We start from the raw sequence: 19,541 nt of genomic DNA, 5'->3' as shown, positions 1-19,541 counted from the left end.
CTGGAGCCCATTGCACAGTGCTTGTGCTTCAAGTCTCCGAAATCTTCTATTGCCTTGAGCTGGGGCCTGAGGCTCAAATATGTATCTATTTTTTCCCCTTTTGTAATGGTTGGGAAAGATGCCTTCAAAGGATTCTTAATATGCTGATTGCTTCCTGTTTTCCCCATGGAGTAAGACTCAGCAATTCATAGATCAAAACGTTTGATTTGAAAAAAAAAAAAACAACAACAACAACAACAACAACAAAAAAACCCAAAACAAAACAAAAAAAAAAAACCAAAAAACAGCTCTCCCAATGAATGCCTCCAAGTACTGGAGGGGTTGCTACATTTTTAGTGTGCATCATCTGGACAACTCACTGGTTTTTTAAACTATGTGCAAGTTTGCTCCTAATGGAGGAAAGATGGTTGGATTCTCATGCTGGTGCTTTTCTCAGTTTCCTTATTTGTGTCATTGGATGTGAAACGGGAGGGGGAGGAACTCCCTAGTCTCTCTTGTGCTGGAAATCAGGCTGGCAGATGCTGTGATTCCTTCTGGTCTTTTTATTTAATAGGCCTGTGTCTGAGCTTAGTTTATGATTGTTTTTCCTGGCCACAATCTTCAGTTTTATAGATCTGTGAAAGTCCTGTGTATATTTACAACTATGAATGATAGCTAAAGGGGTATAAAGTGCTGTATAAGAAACAGGAGAGAGAAATAGTATGTAAGTGGTGGCTTTTTTAGACTGCTTGATCTCGGTTTATCTCGGTGTTTAAGGTTTTTTGTTTGTAGAGCTGGCGAGTGCCCTTCCAAAGGAAGAAGGGAATGGCTCTGTCCTTCCCGGTGGCGGGGCTGCGGGTATGCAGAGCAGGTCAGAGGCTGACTAGTCAAGATTGATTGCCCTCACTGTTTCAGATAAGCCTGACCTCAGCTCCTGCCCGACTGCAGCAATCCTGGCTTGGTCTGTTGGTATTTGCCCACGCTGGCCTTCCCGTAGGAGCCCGTGCTTTGGCCACAGACCTGCATGTGGACACGTCCTCCTGCTGCTTTCCTGATGCTTCTGGCAGCCTTTGACAGCAGCTGATGGTACTTGGAGCACTGTCCTAATTTAGCAGAGCAGAAAGCTGCTTTAATTCAGGTATTCTTCGTGAAGGCTTTTGTGCAAACAGCAAACCTCCCCGGCACTTCTCAGCCGTGCAGGCTCCGTGCTTTGCAAGTCTTTCCCCCGACAGTGTCAAGATCTGAGTTTCGATGTTCACCCGCCTCGACTGCGGTACTCGGTGCGTTGTGTCGGTGACCGATCTGCTCCCCTTCCTTCAGTCTTCTGGAGTCCCCTTGTTAATCACAGATGTTTGCAGTGACTTGCGTTATTGTAATTAACGGCCTTTCTGCGCGTTGCAGTCAGTTCACATTCCTCATGGCTCCTGAGCTCAGGGAAATGCAGAACTTCCAGAGCATCTACACTGGATCTCTCCATGCTGCTGTCCCTGCAGGTGTCCTGCACTAACCCCCGTGTAGCCTTCAGCCTTCTCATTTCTGTGATTTGGAGACTGCTGTTGTCCCCTAATAAAGAGATTTGACTAAACACCGTATGAAATTTGAGATCAATCTCCAAGGGTTCTCCCACAAGGATCTGTCTGAAAGTTAACCTTTTGATTCATAGCAGCTCATAATTGTACAAATCATCAGTGGCTGCACTGAATTTCTATTAGCTTTGGTCCATTTCCCAGGCCTAGATCTGCATAGTAATATCAGTGTCTGGACAATGTGCTCCTCACATTCAGCTGAATCAATCTAAAAGCTTTGAGTGGTGACTTCCATGGCAGAGATGCATTTCTGTGTAATGTGGAAAAGCAGTAGGCTCTTACTCAAATTACTCTTCCCAGGCACAGGTCACTGGATGGACTCAATCTGGATCATGATGTTTTTATCAGAGACACGAGAAAAATATGAAGCTGCTCTCCCAAATACTCAGTGCCTGCCATGGGTGAAAACCAAAGGATGGAGCCAGCGTGTTGCTGTCACCCTGCAGAACAGGTAAGTGTGTTCTCAGGACGTTAGCTCTGGCAGTCTGTGCTCCGTCCTTCCTGAAGGAAGAGTTGGGGTCCTATTCCCTGTAGCTATGTCTTACCCTTCTTGTTATGTCTTGCCATGAAGCTCTTTGGGATGAATTATATCGCCTTAATGGTAACACAGCTTGGGAAGTGAAATTGGGGGTGTGGAGCCCTCGTCTTGGCCACTACCTGGGCTTGCCTCATGTTTGCTGTCCTTCCTCCCGCTCAGCATCACTGTGCCTCAAGCACAATCTCCATCCCTGGAACGTGGAGGCTTTTTTTCCCCTATTTCATGCCAGGTGCAGGAAGAAGGGCCGTGGTGGTGGCGGGATTCCTTCTGCAAGGCTTGCTCCCCTTTCTCCGGCCGGTCGCTGAGTGTTTCTGACACTCAGCCCGCTCGGCGCTCTGGCGCGGGATCAGAAGCGCCGCGGAGAGGCTTTGTTCCTGTCTGTGCTGCAAACGGGCTGATTGCTGGTGCGTAAGGGCCTGGAGGCTCCTGCATGTGAGCTCTACTGTAGGAGTGTCTCTGTGCTTAACACGTTCAGCTCCTTTGAGCTTTGGGGCAATGGGTTGAGTTAAACAATTCACCGGCAGGCTCCGGCTCTGCTGAGTTTGACCCTCAGAGATGCGAGGAATAATAGACTGTGCTGACTTGTCAGTTATATCGTGAAAATAAACACCTTGGAGATCTCGGGCCTCTCAAATATTACCCCGACGGGCACCAGAGGTGCCTGGCGTGAGATGTGTATGTACGCTTCTCCTGGCTGGATTGCCAGCTCCGCTCCCCTGGCAGCCCCTTCGCTGGAGCGAGGAGGTAATTTTGTACTCTGGTGCAGTCGGACCCGACGGGGTCTTGCTGCGAGCCCCGAGCGTCGCCCACGGGCTCTTGAGGCGCCTACGAGCAGCATTTGCTAAAGCAACCCTGTGCCACCGCAGCAGCGCGGTTACCCCAGTCTCCTTGCAGCACTTACGTGCTCTCGTGTTAATGATTTGCGTGCTAAACATGCAAAAAAAAAAAATAAATTACATTTTTGCATTACTCAGCCATACTGACCCCGCCTGCCTTCCCTTTCGCTGGAGGCTGTTTTGCTTGTGTTGTCCTCGGCGTTTAGCAGCGATGCGCAGGCACAAAACGCGCCCCGTGTGCCATCAGTCTGGGGCTAATACTGTAGCTGTTTTATCTCTATTAATAGTTTTTTCCTCACTGAGGATTTTTATGCTTCCGTGCGCTTAGAGAAGGTTGCTTTGAAAATTCTTTTCCTATCGCTCACGATAAATGGTGTGTCAGTTCCAGGATAAATAGGCAGGATGGGAAAGGTGTTGCCATAGTAACAGAGGGATTTCAGTGATTGGTATCCATGGCAATTGTTGCTAAATTCTGAGAGATTTTAAAAATACTTTTATTTAAAACCTAATGAGCGCGCTGCTGCTGGTGCCTATGGGGCCGGTGTGGCGGGGAGCCGGCGTGTGTGTAAGCACCTGTGCACGCACAGACGCGTGCGCTTTCGGGAGGAAGCGTAACCGGGCGTGAGAAAGGAGGGGAAGTTTATTTTCAGGCCGTTGGGGTGCTGTGTCATGTGGCGGCGGGACAGTGCCAGCAGCCCTACTCCAACCTGCCCGCGCTGGGTCCTCGGGGGCTCCTTCGCTGCCTGAGCTTCTGTGCGGTGGCTGCGGGTGGCCCTCGAGGCCAGCCGGCCCCTGGGATGGGGGGGTTGTGTGTTTGGGAGGGTGTGAAGGATGCCCGGCTCCATCTCTGTGGGCTCGCGGCGATGGGAGCACCCCTGGAGGTGTGTGGATGGCCCAAAGGCTGGGCTGCGGTGTGAAAATCCGCTGAGAAAACGTTTATGCCATGAGGGTGCCTGCCCCGGTGCAGAAAGGGGCTTTGTAAGCACAACCACCTTGCTCCTGTTTTGTCAGAGGGGTGTTAACTCTCTTTCCTCTCTACCTTGCTGCGTTGTCTTTGCTTTTTCTTACAGGGGAATGCTCTGAGGGGAGATGGCCCTGAGGAGCATGATGCTCCTGGCTCTGTCCCGCAGAGCAGCGCTGGGAAGTTGGGGCTCCCCTTCTCCTCTGGAGAGCCCTGTGCTGGGAGCGGGCAGCGTGGGCTCCCGGGGACGTGGCTTTGCCATCCTCCACCAGCTGGGCAAGGGAAGCGCTGCTGTGTTTCGGCACAAGCTGGGAATGAACAGACCAAAAAAAAAAAAAAAAAATATCTAAAATCCCTTTGCCATAAGCCCTGTGACTGTGGGGGAGCTGGGTGGGTGTCTGTGCGTGCAGGTGGCAATGGCCGATGAGCCGGTGGCTTGGTGCTGCCTCCCGCGACCCCGTTATTATTGCAAGTGGAGCAGGAGCAGCTGCTGCCCGCTCCATTAACCGTCCCATCCTGGCAGGGGGCTGGAGCATTACCGCAATAAGCACCAGTTAAACACCTCTCTGAAATGATCCCAGACCAGCCAGGAATTATATTTTATTAGCAATGATGGAAAGCGTCAGAAACCTCTTCCTCGGGGACCCAGCTGGTGGTGGTTTGGTTTTTCTTCTGTATCGCCAGGATGCAAATATTTAACCTGCTCGCTTGGAAGAGATCCATGTAACACAAATGAGGGCCAGGCGAAGGGCCAGCACGGCTCCTGGGCTCAGGCAGAGCCCTGAGCCCCGGGGCTGTTGCTGGCTCCCTGCCCCGGTGCAGAGGGGGAGGTCCTGAGCACACCTTTGGGTTTCTTTCTGAGGGGGGAGAAAGCCATTTTGAGAAGCAGCTGATGGGTGTCCAAGTCTTAGTGACAGGTTTGTCTTAATAGGTAGAATTTGTCTTTCCCCTTCGTAGTCCAAATACCTTTTTTTCTGAGCCAGAAAAATTCTGCTGTTTTCACACCAGGTTTTTCCTTCTGTTGGGCAGAGGCAGCGCTGGGTTGCAGGGCTGGCTGTTTTGTAAATCCACCCAGATTTATGTAGCAATTTCTTGTGCAAATGCCTCTACCTTTGCTGGCAGAGATGCAACTGCCTCCTTCCTTTCTGCACTATAGGACACTGAAGTATGAAGCATTTTGTAGGTCCTACAAAATAACAAGTTCATGTGATTGCACTTCAAGCAGTGATCTTGCAAACGTTTCCATGCAAGACAAGTACTTCCAGTGTGGGAGGCTTTTTCCTTCCTGAGATTTTCCTTTGCTTCTCAGTGTGGTTGTGCCAGGGATTAAAAATAATGCTGACATTTTTGTTGGGTTTTGATGGCTTGACTCCCATTAGCCCTGCACGCTGTTTCGTACTCAATGCTGTATTTTGTACATCAAACCTTGGTATTTAGAAGGTTTTTGAGGGCGTCCTGCGTTGCAGCCTGACCCGGAGGCTGCGTGGGCTTTCTGCTGCGATCTCCTGGGTTGGTCTCAGCGTGGTGGTTTCCCATCAGGCTGGCATCTACAGCCACCGCCCTTCCAGCACGCTCCGCTCCCCCCGGCTGCTGAGACACCAGGGGTAAATGTTGTGTGCAAACAAAATACATTCAGCCTCGATAGATTGTATTAGCACCGCTTCACCTGCTGCTGCGTCTGGCTGGTCCCCCGCTGCATCACATCAGCTGGTGTAATTTGGGGGGCAGTCATCACCAAGGGCGATGTTTCGTACCTGGTGGAGATGTTACATGACTTCGTATTTCTGATGGAAATGTAACCTCGGTTTTATGTCTCGGTGCCCAAAGCAAGTAGCGCTGAAGCATGTCAGCTGTTGAAAATGAAAAGCTCCGTAGTGTTTTAGGACGGATGGCTGAGCCCTGCCCGTGCTGGTGGGAGAAGGGAGAGATCTCCAGTGCCAGCGGATGGGGCAGAGGGGAGAGCAAAGCCCCCGCAGTGTTTCCCCAGCCAAGGTGCTTTTTCTTGGGAATACATCAGCTCTGGCACACGCTGGGTGCTGGGGTTTCTTCTTTTGTCATTTGGGGCTGAAAAATGAAGTGTGTGCTAGTGATCATTACAACGTCCACCGAGTTTGTTAAAGGATCTTTTTATGAGCTGATTTGCACAACTCCCTTTCCAGGCTGCTAGGCATGATAAAATACTGCCGTTCGGCCTGTCACAGGGATAATTGGTCGGCATTATGAATCATAAAAGTATGTTCCCCCCTGGAATTTTATCCTGACATTTGATTTAATTTTTCTTGACATCACATCCATTATATTGCATCGCTCTGCCCTCGATAGCTGAATTTGCGTGCTGGGAATAAGGACCAACAGGTTACTTAGAGCAAAGCGGCTGTTAGTGGGAGCATTTTGCTCTCTGCGGAGGAACCCTTTTCTAAATGAGCTAAAATGTTAGAAAAGTGCTGGTGAGGAAGCAGGATCCTCCCTCCTGCTTAAATCTACCGGCAGGAGGATGGGCAGCTCTGCTTTCTGATGGGGACGCGATGGGGCTGTGTCTGAGCTGAGCTCATAGGGCAGGAAGGAAAAGGTACCGGGTTTTTGTTTCACCCAGCCTCGCTTGATATTTCTGTGCTTCCAACACTCCTAAAACGAGGAGGCGTGATAACTTCTACGCTGGCCACCAGAGACATGGAGCAGACAGGGTGTCCTCCGTGGACAGCGCTTCCCCGGGACCCTCCTGGCACACAGTGACACCCCTGGCATGGCTGTGGTGTGGTCTGCAGCCCACCAGAACCAGGTGGGGATCGTGCCGGGGGTGAGCCTGGGTTACAGCTCAGCTCCTTTCCCAGTTTAAAGCCATGCCACCAGGAGTGGGTTTAGCTTGCTGGGGGATTAACGAGCTTTGTGCCAGGCCCTGAGCGCCCCGGTGTAGCTGTGAAGGCAGGAGACCCCCCTCGAGCCCCCTAGTCGCCCCTGCCACTTCCATTTTGGCACGACTCTAGATGGGACTCCCTGGAGCATCCCCGGTTGGTGCCAGGATCTGTCGTTCCGTCGGGTCCGCGGGTTCCCTCCCTCCCTCCTGGCACAGCCGCCTCTTGCGCAGACTGGTAATTAGCGCAAGCGTAGGATCCTATTAATTGCAGCAATCGTGCTGTTTAGATTTCTGGGTTAATTGGTAATATCTGGTGTAACGTTTTTTTCCCTCTGGATATTTTTGATCGCAGTAATTAACCTCCCCCATTCGGAGGAGCAGACGCTCGTCGCTGCGTTCTCCCGCAGCGAGGGTCCTGGTGGGATCCCTCTGCATGGGGGGCCATGGTGGGCTCTGTGCTTCAGGGTAGAGACACCGCAGGGCGTCCCCTCCGTGAATTTATCTGACATAACCTCAGGAAAGCAGAGGCCACGCCGGCGTGCCTTTGAACCGGCAGCAAGAAAGCCGCTGTCAGCGATGCGTATTTTTTACGAAGAGGCTGGATCGTTACAGCCGGCCTCACTTTCTTATTATTTCCAAATGGGAAGCGGAGATGGGACCACGAGTGCCAAAACACAGCTGCCTACTCACGGTGCCCTTCTGCCTCCCACCCCCCACCTGGCCCCCTCCTGATGGTGAATGGTGAGGAATGTCCTGCTCCGGCTGCAGCCGGGACGGGAAAAATCAGGTTTGTAAAGGTCAGCGTGGCGTTCCAGCCCGGCTCGCTGTCTGCCCTAGTGCACTAGGATGGGATCTGTAAAGGCAGGTTTGCTCTTACCAGCACGCTGCCTGAGCCTTTCTAGGGGCGGGGTGAGGGCTCTCCACTTGGCCTCTTGTAGGGCTGGGGTTGGGTTTTAGGTTTAATTGGCCAACTTCTCCCTGCCAGCTCTGGGTAAGCAGAGCCGTGTTGAGTTGTGTCTCTTCTTGCTCTCCTCCAGCTCACAGCGTGGAGATGCTGCTGAGAGCAGCCTTTTGCTTTACCCAACAGATATATAATGAAACAATTTGCTCTTCTGGAATCCATCTCACCCAGCAGCTCGTAGGCAGGGCAAATGTCAAGTTAGTGCTGGAACTAGGGAAATCACAAATCACCCAGGTGATTTTTTTTTTTTTTTTTTTTTTTTTTTAATCCTGTTACTGGCCATTTGGATTTTAATGAATTTTCTCCCCCTGGGTGTAAACCGGGAGCGATGGCAGGGGGATGGAAGGAGCTGGGATGCTGCCCTGGCAGTGTGTGTGGCCCTGTTCCGAGCAGGCAGCCTGATTCCTGGGGGATGAACCCATCCCCTGCCATTCCTCCTGCTTTCAGCTCAAAGCCGGACAACAGGCCAGGACCCCACCACCCCGGGCGGCTGCGGGGACACGCGCCTCCCCCATGGCACCGGGCTGACAGGGACCCTCAAACAGGTGAACGAAGAACAGGTTTGAGGAAAATCCATCACCTAATTTTTCAGAGGATTATTCTTTGTAATCGCCTTTTAAAATAATTTGGATGAAAGCAATGGTACTTTTTGATTACTTTTTTTTTTTTTTTAATGTTTATTTTTTTTTAACCTTTCCTGCTCTTAGAAAATAACAAAAGGTGAAGATCATCTCTGGGAAGGTGAATTTAATTAACTGCCTTTAGCAAGGCCTGGAGAGCTTTTGATGAGAGACAAAGTGTAGATGCAAAGGACATGGGTTTGATCTTTGGTTGCCACTGGGTCATCTTAAAATATGTGTGGTTTAGATGACAGTTATTTCTTTGCCTGGATTTAGCAGCTTGTGAGGAGCAGTAAAGGGAAGACAGCACCATCCTGGCACCCTGCATCCCCGGGTCCCGCCGGTGACGGGGAAACAGGGCGATCTCTGCGCTCCCACGGGGCTCTCGGGGCCAGGGCTTGTCTGTGAAGAGCCAGAAGGTTTGTACCCTGCTGAGCAAAACATGTTTGACCCAGCGATAAAAGCTGTCACTGGTCCCAGTTACCTGTGAACTCACCTGGTGGGGGAAACAACAGCTCTCCATCCAAACAGCTACAGTCTGCCGCTGCCACGTCAGGTTCCTCCCCCGGAGGAAGGATGAGGACAATGCTTTTTCTCTACCCAGAGAATACTCTCAGCTTGCTTTCCGTGGGGATAAGTGATGATGAAGCAAGTGGAAGTAATTCTCGACTATCTTAAAGTTATTGACTTTGCAGTGATGCTGTGATGATGATTATTTTTCAGTTAGAGATGAGAGAGGTGTGATCTGAGCTGACTGCAGCTCCGTGTCTTCTAAGGACCTGTTTGCCAGCCTCTCTTTAATCATTCCCGTCATTAGAGCTTTACTTGCTTTTCCATTTTCTTTTTTTTTATTACATGAAATCTTCCCTCCCCTCCTTGAACTAAACTAAAATGATGTTTAAAATTTAATTGGCAAATGCCTAGTTAATTGCACAGATTACTACAGCAAGCTGGAGGAAGCTTTATGTTTAGAAGATGACTGGAATAATTTACATTGTCGGAGGCTGTTGGTGTGAGTTTGTTGCTCTGGGTCTGTGATAAATCTCCAGCAGGAGAGAAGGGGGTGGGAGAGGTTGCTGGGAAGAACTGGAAATTTCCAGAAGGGATTGGTGGACAGAGTTGTGGCTCATTGAGTATTTGCCTTGTGTCCCACTGAGTCCAAACCCAGAGGGATGAAGGCTAACGGGAAGGATGCTCCTGCTTTTGGGAATTGAGACCCTCTGCTTCTCAGGGCGGTCTGGAGCTGGGCTGCCTCTCCGTTCCCTGGAGGAGCTGGTTTCTGGCCAGTCTCCTGCGACTTTCTGCTCCAGTGCCACATCCTCTGCTGGGATTTGCTGTATTGCAGCGTTCAGGTCAACTTCTCCTCAGGAGCATCGCTCCGGTGAGAGCAGAGCCCGGAAATGCAGCAGTGATTGAGCGAACAGTGTATTTATGGGTCACTGCAGCAAGAGTGCTGGGCTGGAGGCCCGTAATGTTCATCCTTCAGTGTCCTCCCCTGGGTTTGACTCATCTCTGGAGGCCTCATCTAGCCAGGTGGTTCTTGCACCCTCGCTCTGGAGCCTTGGTGTCTCTGAGCATCAGACCGGGTGCCCGATGTGACATGTGTCCCTCACCTTCCTCTCTCCCGTTTTTGCCTGGAGGAGGAAGAAATGGAAGCAGGGAAGGATCACCGATGACCACAGCCTGGAGATGAACCAGAAGATCATGTCTGAGTGTAAAACTCTCCGGGGAGGAGCAGTGAGGGCATGTGGGCTTTGCAAGTAGGCTGGCTGGGGGCCACAGTGGTGCGGGAGCACAGTGGGGAGGAGATTGTGCTCCTGAGCCCTCAGGAGGTTGTCGATGGGCAGAAATCAATCCCAGTTTGTGAGAGGTCTCTGAGCCAGGAGTCAGCATCTGAGCAGACCTGCAATGATGGATGTGGGGATGGGGGTGCTGGTGGGTTCCTCACTGTTCCCAGGACCTTGCACAACACAGGGGGTGCTGGATGCTCCAGAGCCCCAAAATCAAAAATACCAGCGGAGCTTTCAGGATTAATTCCTCCTCCTGTCTCAGCTCCTCCCAGACAAAAGCACTGATGAGCCACAGCACGGCGGCCACCCCCTGTCCTCCTCTCCAAAGAGGTGACATTTGCAGCAGCCGCCTGGCTCAGGCTGTCCTATTATCCCTGCCCAAAGGTAAAGGAGCGCGCGGGCTGGGTACAAAAGGGCTCATCAGCGGCGGGAGGAGTGTTTGCTTCTCCGCCTGCGCCTGGTCAGAGACGTGAAGCTTTTGCAGAGGAGCGGAGGCTGGGGAGGACGGTGCCTCCGCATGCCCAGAAGCACAGACCAGCTTTTTATTTTTTTCGCTGCCTGTGATGCCGATCGCAAGGGGCAAACGCGGAGCAGGAGCTGGTTGCCCAGTCCTGCGGGTGCTTTGGGGAGACAACCCTCTCCCTGCGTGGCATAAAGGCACTGGATTTCAAACGGAGGCCGAGGCTCAGCCGTGTGCTCACCCCTCTGTGCTGATACCTGGCTGCTCCCTGCAGCTCCCTGCTCCCGTCTTTCCTCCTGCCACCCCCAAACCTCCCTGTCACCTTCAGGTCCTCCCGGCAGCAACTCCACAAGGCTTGCATGGTTGTTACCCTGGGGCTGATGTGAAATCCTCCTCTGTCCCCGTCCCCCTCCTCCCCCACCCCCCAGCTCTGGGGCTCTGGATGTGCTTTTGTCCCTACCCTGCTGGTTTACACCCCAAAGATGTCCCCAGGCAACCCCAACAGCCTCCCTCCTCCTCCACGGCTGAGCACAGCAACTGGAGCTTTTCATGCATCGACTGCGCTGAGCAGAGCGGTGACTTTCCCCGTCAGTGAAGGTTGTAAAGTGTCAAAGGGACTTTGCAAGGAGATACAAAGGGGTGGCAGCCGGCCAGCGCGGTGGCTCCGGGCTTCAGCACATCTTTCCCTGGGAGATGCTGCTGGAGGGGAGCGTGTGGGCATGCAGAAAGCTCCCTGCAGTAATTAGCAGTGATGGAGAAGGACCTAAGCCAGGGCATCGCCTGCGTAGGGCAGGAACCGCTCTGGGCTGTGGTGGGTCTCTAGCTTGGGCTGGGACCGTGGTCATGGCATCTACAGAGAGTGACGTCCCCACGCTCGGAGCTTGGTGGCCCTGGAGAACCTCCCCGTGTGGGGAGGAGGCTCCCTACCACCCGTAATTTAGGTGGAAAAAAAAGGAGGGTGAGCCTCTCGGGGAGGGGAAAAAGTATCAGGACCAAATGCAGCAGCGGGGTGAGAAATGCCCCATTCCCAGTGCAGGGTTTATACCTAGCCTGTGTGCTGTCCCAACCAGCATGTGGCAACTAGAAAAAACAAACAAAAAACACCAGAAAACAACCCCAAAAGCCTGGGTCTGCTGCTAGCCTGCTTTGCTGCAGTTTAACCCTTGTTTCTGCACTGCCCTGGCTCAAACCCTGGCGTGTGTTTGGCTTTCGAATGGGGTGGGCAGCCCAAGTTCCAGCACTTTCCTTTTCTCATTGTCCTAATAAGTGATTTCTTTCTTTTTTTTTTTTTTTTTTTTTTTTTTTTGTTGCCTGTTGCAGAGCTTGCTACTGATTTCCCGGGAGAGGAATAAAAGCTGGTGCACAAATACAGCGTGGAAAATAACCGTCAGCGGGCGTATTCATTGTGGTGAGGATGAAGCCCTGTTTGAAGCCACAGCAACGCGGCGATGTGCGTGTGCATCCAGATCGGGTGGGAGGAGAGAGAAACCCCGGCGCTACTTTCCCCAGATGTTTCCCCTTTCCCCGACCCTCAGTATTATTTTTTTTTTTTTTAAGGCCAGAAAAATCTTTTAGCCTGAGCTTTGGTATTGCCCCAGCTGTAAAACTGCTTTCCCTGCATTCATTATCAGCCCTCCTTGTTTAGTGACTCATCAGCCAGCAGAGCATCCCTGTCCGTGGCGATTGTTTCCTTTGCCTGACATTTGGGCAGCTGTGTGTTAACCAGCTGTTTAGAGATTTAACAGGTTCTGGTGTTGATTTTTATATCGTTCTAGCTTCTTCATCAAAATGTCACCCGCAGCTGAATCAAACGCCCTGTCGCGCTGGTAAACTCATTTTGGAATCTCATAAAAAACTCAGGTTCGTTTAATGAAATCTGGTTTTCATAAATGTGTGTTGATTGACACTAATTAAATTTCACTTCTTCATTAAGTGAGTCCTGTTTCAGATCTTCCTTTGTTTTACCCTGCTTCAATGTCAGCCCATCGATTTAGAAGGCAACGTGGATGGTTTTAACATAGAAGGAAATAAACAACACCGCTGTAACTTTATGTAACCTTTTAAAAAGGACTTAAAGAAAAAAAAAAAATCTAGAAATAACCCCTTGGCCAGCTCTTTAAAACTGCTTTGATTCTATCGCTCTGGATCTTGCTGCTTTTTAAAAAGTTAGTTTAGCATTAATAATCTATTTATTTGGTTTAGTTCATGTTGCAATACAAAATGTCTCATCGTACTATGGCACGAATACATCATCTCATTCTTCCTCTTCCATATTAAATAAACCCAATTTCTCTACATTATCATCATCATGTCCACCCCAGCTGTTGATTACAGGGCTGACACCCCTACTTGGGTTTCTCCGTACCAAACCTGATGGGGCTCGACAGAGGGGACCACAGATTTCTTCCGAGTGCTGCTTCCCTCGCTGCTTTTGTTCACTTTCTAATTTAGCTAGTCACAACTCTCTAGTTCTATATATTGTATTTTTTAAAAAAAAAGACTTTTAAAGCTTGATTACACTCGCTTTCTGAGCAAGGCTTTTATGAATTTCTTTCTCTGCAGCTTGTTAAATAATGACACGAACGTCCCTAAGCAGTGTCCAATTCTCTTTTTTTTTTCATGGAATTCTTTCTCCTAGTTGACTGGACTCACCGATGTCTCCAGCTTTTGTGTTATTCACCCTTTTAAAGTGGAGAGAGGATGTGTGTGTGTGAGAGACTAAGCCAGTTCAGACTTTATTGTGCCCATGTACAACTTGCACAAACCAGCGTCTTCTCAGAGGGCTGCGGAAAGGCTTCGAGTACCCGTCTGCTGCTTTATTTGCCTTGAGAGAGATGAGAAAGCTGAGCCAGCGTTAGCTTAACTTGGTCTTAAAATGTAAACGCTGCCTCTGTGCTGCTCCTTGAGTCCCTCTTTGCTTTCCTCAGTTCAAATCTGCTTTTTTGGATCTGTTTTGGTTTTCAGGGGCTGCGTTTGCCGGGAGCAGCCCTGCGGGGAGGCACTTGGAGCTCGCGGTGCTGGACCTCATCATCCCTTTGGATTTTTTGGAAAGCTGATGCTTGTGCGAATGTTGGAAGGGGGAACACCACAAACATCCAACCTTGTGTCCAGAGGTTTTGGGGGGCACCTGCAGCCTCATCCCTGACCCCCCTCCATGGGTGACTCCCCGGCGCAGGGTGCGGGGAGGGGGGTAGGGGGTGCGAGCACAGCAGGGGAGCTGTTGACAAACACATCCGCCAGAATCTGCCTCTGGCAAGTGTTTTTATGACTTTAGATTATTCTCATGCGGTGCATTTGGAAAGCTGTTAGCGGATCATTTTATGGGGGGAAAAAATCCATCTCCTTTGAGAGGACGTGTTACATTTCTTAAACTGCGCTGGGAGAGTTTTAAGTGCGCCTTTAAAGTGATTTGCTCTGAAATATGTGCTTGGTTTGTTCCCCTCTTAGTCTTCTTTTCTTTTGGGGTGGAAGAAGAAAGAAGAGAAGAAAGAAATGCTTCAGCTTTGTGGGGCGGGTTAGGTGGGAGAAAGGTGCATAGTCCATGACAGTCCTGCAGGGTTTTAACATCCTTTTAATTTATTTTTCCATCCTCTCACCCACCTCTGATACAACCTTTCAGTCACCATTTGATGCCTGTACAGCGTGAGAGGTGTCCTGGCTCGCTGGGAGACGTGACTCCTGCTCCCCACGGGTCCCCAAAATAACATTGACACAGCCCAGTGGCAAAGGAGAGACGTCCCCTGTGATGTCCCATTTGAAGGGAGCTGACTCTTATCTGGCATTAGTAGTTGAGGAATATTTTTCCTTGTCCTTGGGTTGATGAGGCAATAAATAACCACATCTGCTATGTTTGGCTTCTTTGCGGGAGCTGCTTGTTGCTGGGTACTGGTAGCACAGGCTGGAAAAAAGAGGTGAAAAAGTGGGGGGAAAAAGGAAAGGGAGGAAAAAAAAAAGAAAGGTGGGGAAAAAGGGGCATAAAGGAAAAGTCAATCAGCAGAACAACCTAGTTTGCTTTCCCTTCTTGCTTGTTGTCTCATCTTTCTTGATTCTGGATTATTTAGCAGCTTCTCCTGGAAAGAGTTTTTGGACTCCCCATCCTGATCCCAGGAGCAGCCCGTGGAGCTCAGCTCTGTGCCCAGTGGTTTGACCAGCTGTGGCTGCCGACTGGGTGGTGGGGGAGGTTCATCCCGCCCAGCGGAGCGGTCCCAGCTCCGACAGCTTCATTTCAAAGCGCAGCCCTGGCCAAGGGATGCTCTAGCAGACAAGTGGCCACTCATCCTCTCCATCCTACTGGAAACTGTGCCAGCATGGCTTCACTAAGGGCTAATCGTGCCTGATGGATTTGGTGGCCTTCTGCAGTGGGGTCACAGCATTGGTGGATAAGGGAAGAGCAACGGATGTCATCTACTTGGATTTGTGCAAAGCATTGCATGCTGTCCTGTGTCTCTAAATTGAGGAGATGTGGATTTGATGAGTGGAGCACTCCGTGGGTAAGGAATTGGCTGGATGGTTGATCTCAAAGAGTTGTGGTCAGCAGCTCGATGTCCAAGTAGAGAGTGGTGACGAGGGGTGTTTCTCAGGGGTCAGTGTTGGGCCTGACGCTGTTTAACATCTTTGTTGGTGACATGGACAGTGGGATTGATGCACCCTCAGCAAGTTCACCAATGGCACCGAGCTGTGGGGTGTGGTGACACGCTGGAGGGAAGGGATGGCATCCAGAGGGACCTGGACAGGCTGGAGCAGTGGCTGGAAAACTGCCCATGAGCCAGCACCGTGCACTCGCAGCCCAGAACCCACCCGTGCCCTGGGCTGCAGCCAGAGCAGGGGGGGCAGCAGGGCCAGGGAGGGGATTCTCTGGCTCTGCTCTGGGGAGACCCCCCTGCAGTGCTGGGGCCAGCTCGGGGGCCCCCAACAGCACAAGGACCCGGAGCTGCTCGAGTGGGGCCAGAGGAGGCCACGGAGATGCTGGGGGGGCTGGAGCAGCTCCCCTGGGAGGCCGGGCTGAGAGAGTTGGGGGGGTTCAGCCTGGAGAAGAGAAGGCTCTGGGGAGCCCTTCGAGCGGCCTCCCAGGGCTTAAAGGGGGGACAGGAAAGGTGGGGAGGGACTCGGTATCAGCAGGTGGGGGTAGGATGAGGGGTGACGGTTTTAAACTGAAAGCAGGCAGATTTAGGTGAGATCTAAGGCAGAAATTCTTCCCTGTGCGGGGGGTGAGGCGCTGGCCCAGGGTGCCCAGAGCAGCTGTGGCTGCCCCCTCCCTGGAAGGGTTCAAGGCCAGGTTGGACGGGGCTGGGAGCACCCTGGGCTGGGGGAAGGGGGCCCTGCCCGGGGCAGGGGAGTGGGACTGGGGGGGCTTCAAGGTCCCTTCCAACCCAAAGCTTTCGATGATTCTATTTTGCTGTCTTTAATCGGGGCAGTGTCCACCCCTTCCAGCCCAGAGCTGCAGCTCTCCCTCTTTGGGGGACACCAGGAAGAAGCACGGGGATTTCTTCCAGATCACGGGGGGTTTCTCCCACTCCAGCTCCAGTGTCTGCGCTGGCAGGAGGGGAGCACTGGTAGCTTCTGAAGCTGTCTGCGGGAGGGATCACTGCATCACCCCGTCTTGATTTACTACAGCCCTGATCCCGCTGCACTGCGGAGCAGATGGAGACGTTCGGTCCTTCTGTCTTCGGGGCTTTGCAGAGAATTCCACAAACATTCTTTTTCTTTCTTTCTATTTTTTTTTTTTTTTTTTTTTTGGGTCTTAAATCCTTTTGAGCGGGGAAGCTTCAATGAATTTTATATAAGCTCTTGAAGCTGTGCATTAAAACCTAACGAGCCAGAATATCAATTATGCTGATGTAAATGAGGTGTAGCTCCAGGGAAGTAAACGGTGGCTTTGGTTTGACACTGGTGTCAAGAGATCAAGACCCAGCTGAGTGATGGGCGCAGAATTAAACCCATTTTCTTCTTCCAGCCATCAAGGTCAGGTCTGCACAGAGGCAACCTTAACAGTTAAACCCCGGAGGCAAAGAGAGCAAGGAGCTGGAGGTTCAGAGGAGACTTTAAAAAACTAGATTAGCTGGAGATGCGGGAGGTCTCTGGCCTCCTGGGCTGGGGAAGCCAAGGGTGTTGCATGCTGAGCACCATCCTGCTCTGGGGCACAGGCAGAGCCCTCATCTGCTCGGCCCTTCATTGTGCAATCTTTGGTGGCACCTTGGTGCTCTCTAGCTTGTCTCGCTGCTTCGTCTTCGGACACCTCAGTCTGTGCCAGTCCCTCCAGCTCAGAGGATTGGATCTGGCTGGGTCTTCATCCTGCAGACTAATGCACCAAAATCCCGATCTTCCCTGCAAAGTTCTCATCTCCTCTGGCTCATCCCCATCAACTGTGATTAGAAAAAAGGAGCTACCGATTTTCCTTGCAAGAATCCTGCCTCTTGCCAAGTCGCTGGTGGTTATTGATGTTATATTTGTCCTGGCCATTTAGGAATTGAAGAGCATTTAGCCCTTCTAAATTTCCTCTTTACTGTTTGCACTTGAGCTCGATTTTCTCTCTGTTAAGTTTAATAGTGCTTGCTGTTTTCTTTCATGCAGCCATTAAACCCCCTAAATGCAAATGTAAGTGCAGGTTGGCCAAAAGCTAAGCCCAGCACCATTGGCTCCAGCCTTTGCAGGCTCTGCCCCAAGCACCACAGCAGACCTCACGTTTGGGGGTTACCGGTCACCATCTTAATGAATTTTTGACAGTTCTTGAAAGGAAACCTCTTTCTTTGGTAAGCCAGCTTTGATAGCGCAGAACTAAATCACTGGAAGAGATTGAATCTGGGCGGCTGATGAGTTTGTGTTTAACCTCTTGGCTTGGCTCCACTGGCAGCAGGGAGTGCTGTGCCCCCCCAGCCTCGGCGGTGGGTCCGGTGGCAGCACGGGGCTGCTGAACATCGTGGGATGGTGCAAAGATCCTTCCCAGTTCAGCCGTGCCTCTTGGACCTCCGTCAGTGCTGGATCCTCTTGGATCTGTTCGATGGGTACAGGGCGTGGAGCAGGAGTCAGCAACGATGATGATGCTGATGCAAACCCTCCGTGTCCAGGGGGAAGGAGTGACATCTCCAAAATTGTCCCTGCTTTCTGCTGGTTTGATTTACGGAGCAAAGCGTCCCTGTCGTGGGAAGAGCCCTTGGGAACAGCCCTGGCACTTCACAGCAGCTCCTGCCCCGGGTGTCATCATGTTTTTGGCTTTCTGCTTGCTAAGTGGACCAGACGAGCATCCTTCAGAGCTGTCCTCCAGAGAAATGTCCCGGCACAGTCCTGTCACCCTCTCTGGAGGACTCCCAGGGCTGGGGACTACATGTGCCAGCACCTTAAAGCCTTTTCCCCAACGTCTTGCTGCACTCTGGCTCGCCATGAAGCCTGCTGTGACACAGGCTGCCTCTCGCCCCGCATGCGGGGACATTTCTCTGAAAATCCAAACCTGGTGAGGAAGCCACCGAGGCACATGGTGTGCATCCTACAGAGCACTGCGGGAACGAGCAGAGAGAGCAAATCCTGTGGAGAAAACCTGGGAGGAGGGGGAGAAAGTCTAAATAACCACCGTTAATCCCAAGACTGACACATGATGTGCATCCACGTTATAGAGGAACACACTGTACACAGGGAGGAGATGAGAGCTTTTATTTTCTCTGTGTAAATTTTCTTCCTCCACTCTCAAAGCGTGCAGAAATTTTCCTGGGGTGCCCAATTTGGCAAGCTCAGGGCTGGGTTTTGACTTCACTCTGAGGAGGCCAGAAAAAATCCCATTTTTTTCGTTGAAAGTCGCTGCTCGTTGGCATTGGGTGGATGGTAACTTTGCATCAGTGTTGTCTGCTCCTCAGTACGCGGGTTGGGAATGCTCTTGGGATGGCCAAAATGTGTTGGCAACGGGCTGGGCTCTGGGGAGGAGAGCTGGGTCGTGGGGGCTTTACTGAGGATCCCCAGGATGCTCCCGGGATGGTGGGATGTGGGGTGAACCAGCGTTGCTTGCCACAGCCTCGCGGGGAACAGCCTCCAGCTCCTTCAAGCCAAAGCGAGCAGGGATGAGCTGATAGCTGAAAATGGACAAAACGTGTCCATCTGGCAGGGCTGAGCCATCAGTCTGCAGCCCCAGTGTGGCATCGCTACAGGAGTGGCCCCTGGGATGCTTAAACCTCCTGATTGTCAGCCCCAAGCATCTGCAGAGCATCTTTCCTGAGCCTGCTTTCCCCAAAAACGCCGGCTCACATGGCTGCTCTGCTGCCTTGTCCTCATCCTCCAGCACAATGTGAACTGTTGAGCCACTTGATAAAGCATTAAAGGTTTCAGAGGTAATTAAATTCCTACAGGTTGGTGTGCTTAAACGGCAAGGCAGAGGAAAAACGCGTCTGCCAGAGAGATGTTGGAGCAGGTGCTCAGTCTTAAGAGACACTAGAGAATCTACGCAGGCTCCCACGAGTGGGAAGTGGTGCCACATGGTCTCTGGGGGAACCTCAAGTTTAGGAGGGTTGGGGTGGCCCTGACCCGTGGGGAAGCACTGCTGGAGCTGTTGCATGGGGTCTGCACGGGGCAAAGCCAGCCGAGAGGGAGGAAAGGAAAGCGAAACGTGTGTTTAATCAATTTATGGGGAAACCAAAACTGACTGATGCTGTAAGGAGGAATGAATGGAGGCAGGAGAAGTGGGATGTGGGCGGGAGAGGGCCGGTGTGCATCTCGGGTGTTATAAAATTGCTGTTTCCAAAACATTCCGATCTTTTGTATTTGTGAATTTAGTGGCCAATGCTGCAGCAGATAAATCCAGGGCAGGTTTGTCAATGCTGCATTGCTGGCAGCCAAAACACAAATACAACCTGAACGGCTGCCAAACAGTAAAAAGCAGGGAAAAAAAAAAAAAAAAAAAAAAGCTCTGTATCAGGATTTACAGCCCCAGAAAAGAAAAGGCTACAGCAGCCTGCTCGGGCGGGCTGGGAAGGGG

The sequence above is a fragment of the Tyto alba genome, unplaced genomic scaffold, assembly GCF_018691265.1.
Source record: "Tyto alba isolate M040663 unplaced genomic scaffold, T.alba_DEE_v4.0 Super-Scaffold_44, whole genome shotgun sequence".
NCBI classification, from domain to species: domain Eukaryota; kingdom Metazoa; phylum Chordata; class Aves; order Strigiformes; family Tytonidae; genus Tyto; species Tyto alba.
Note: the sequence above shows the minus strand (reverse complement) of the source record.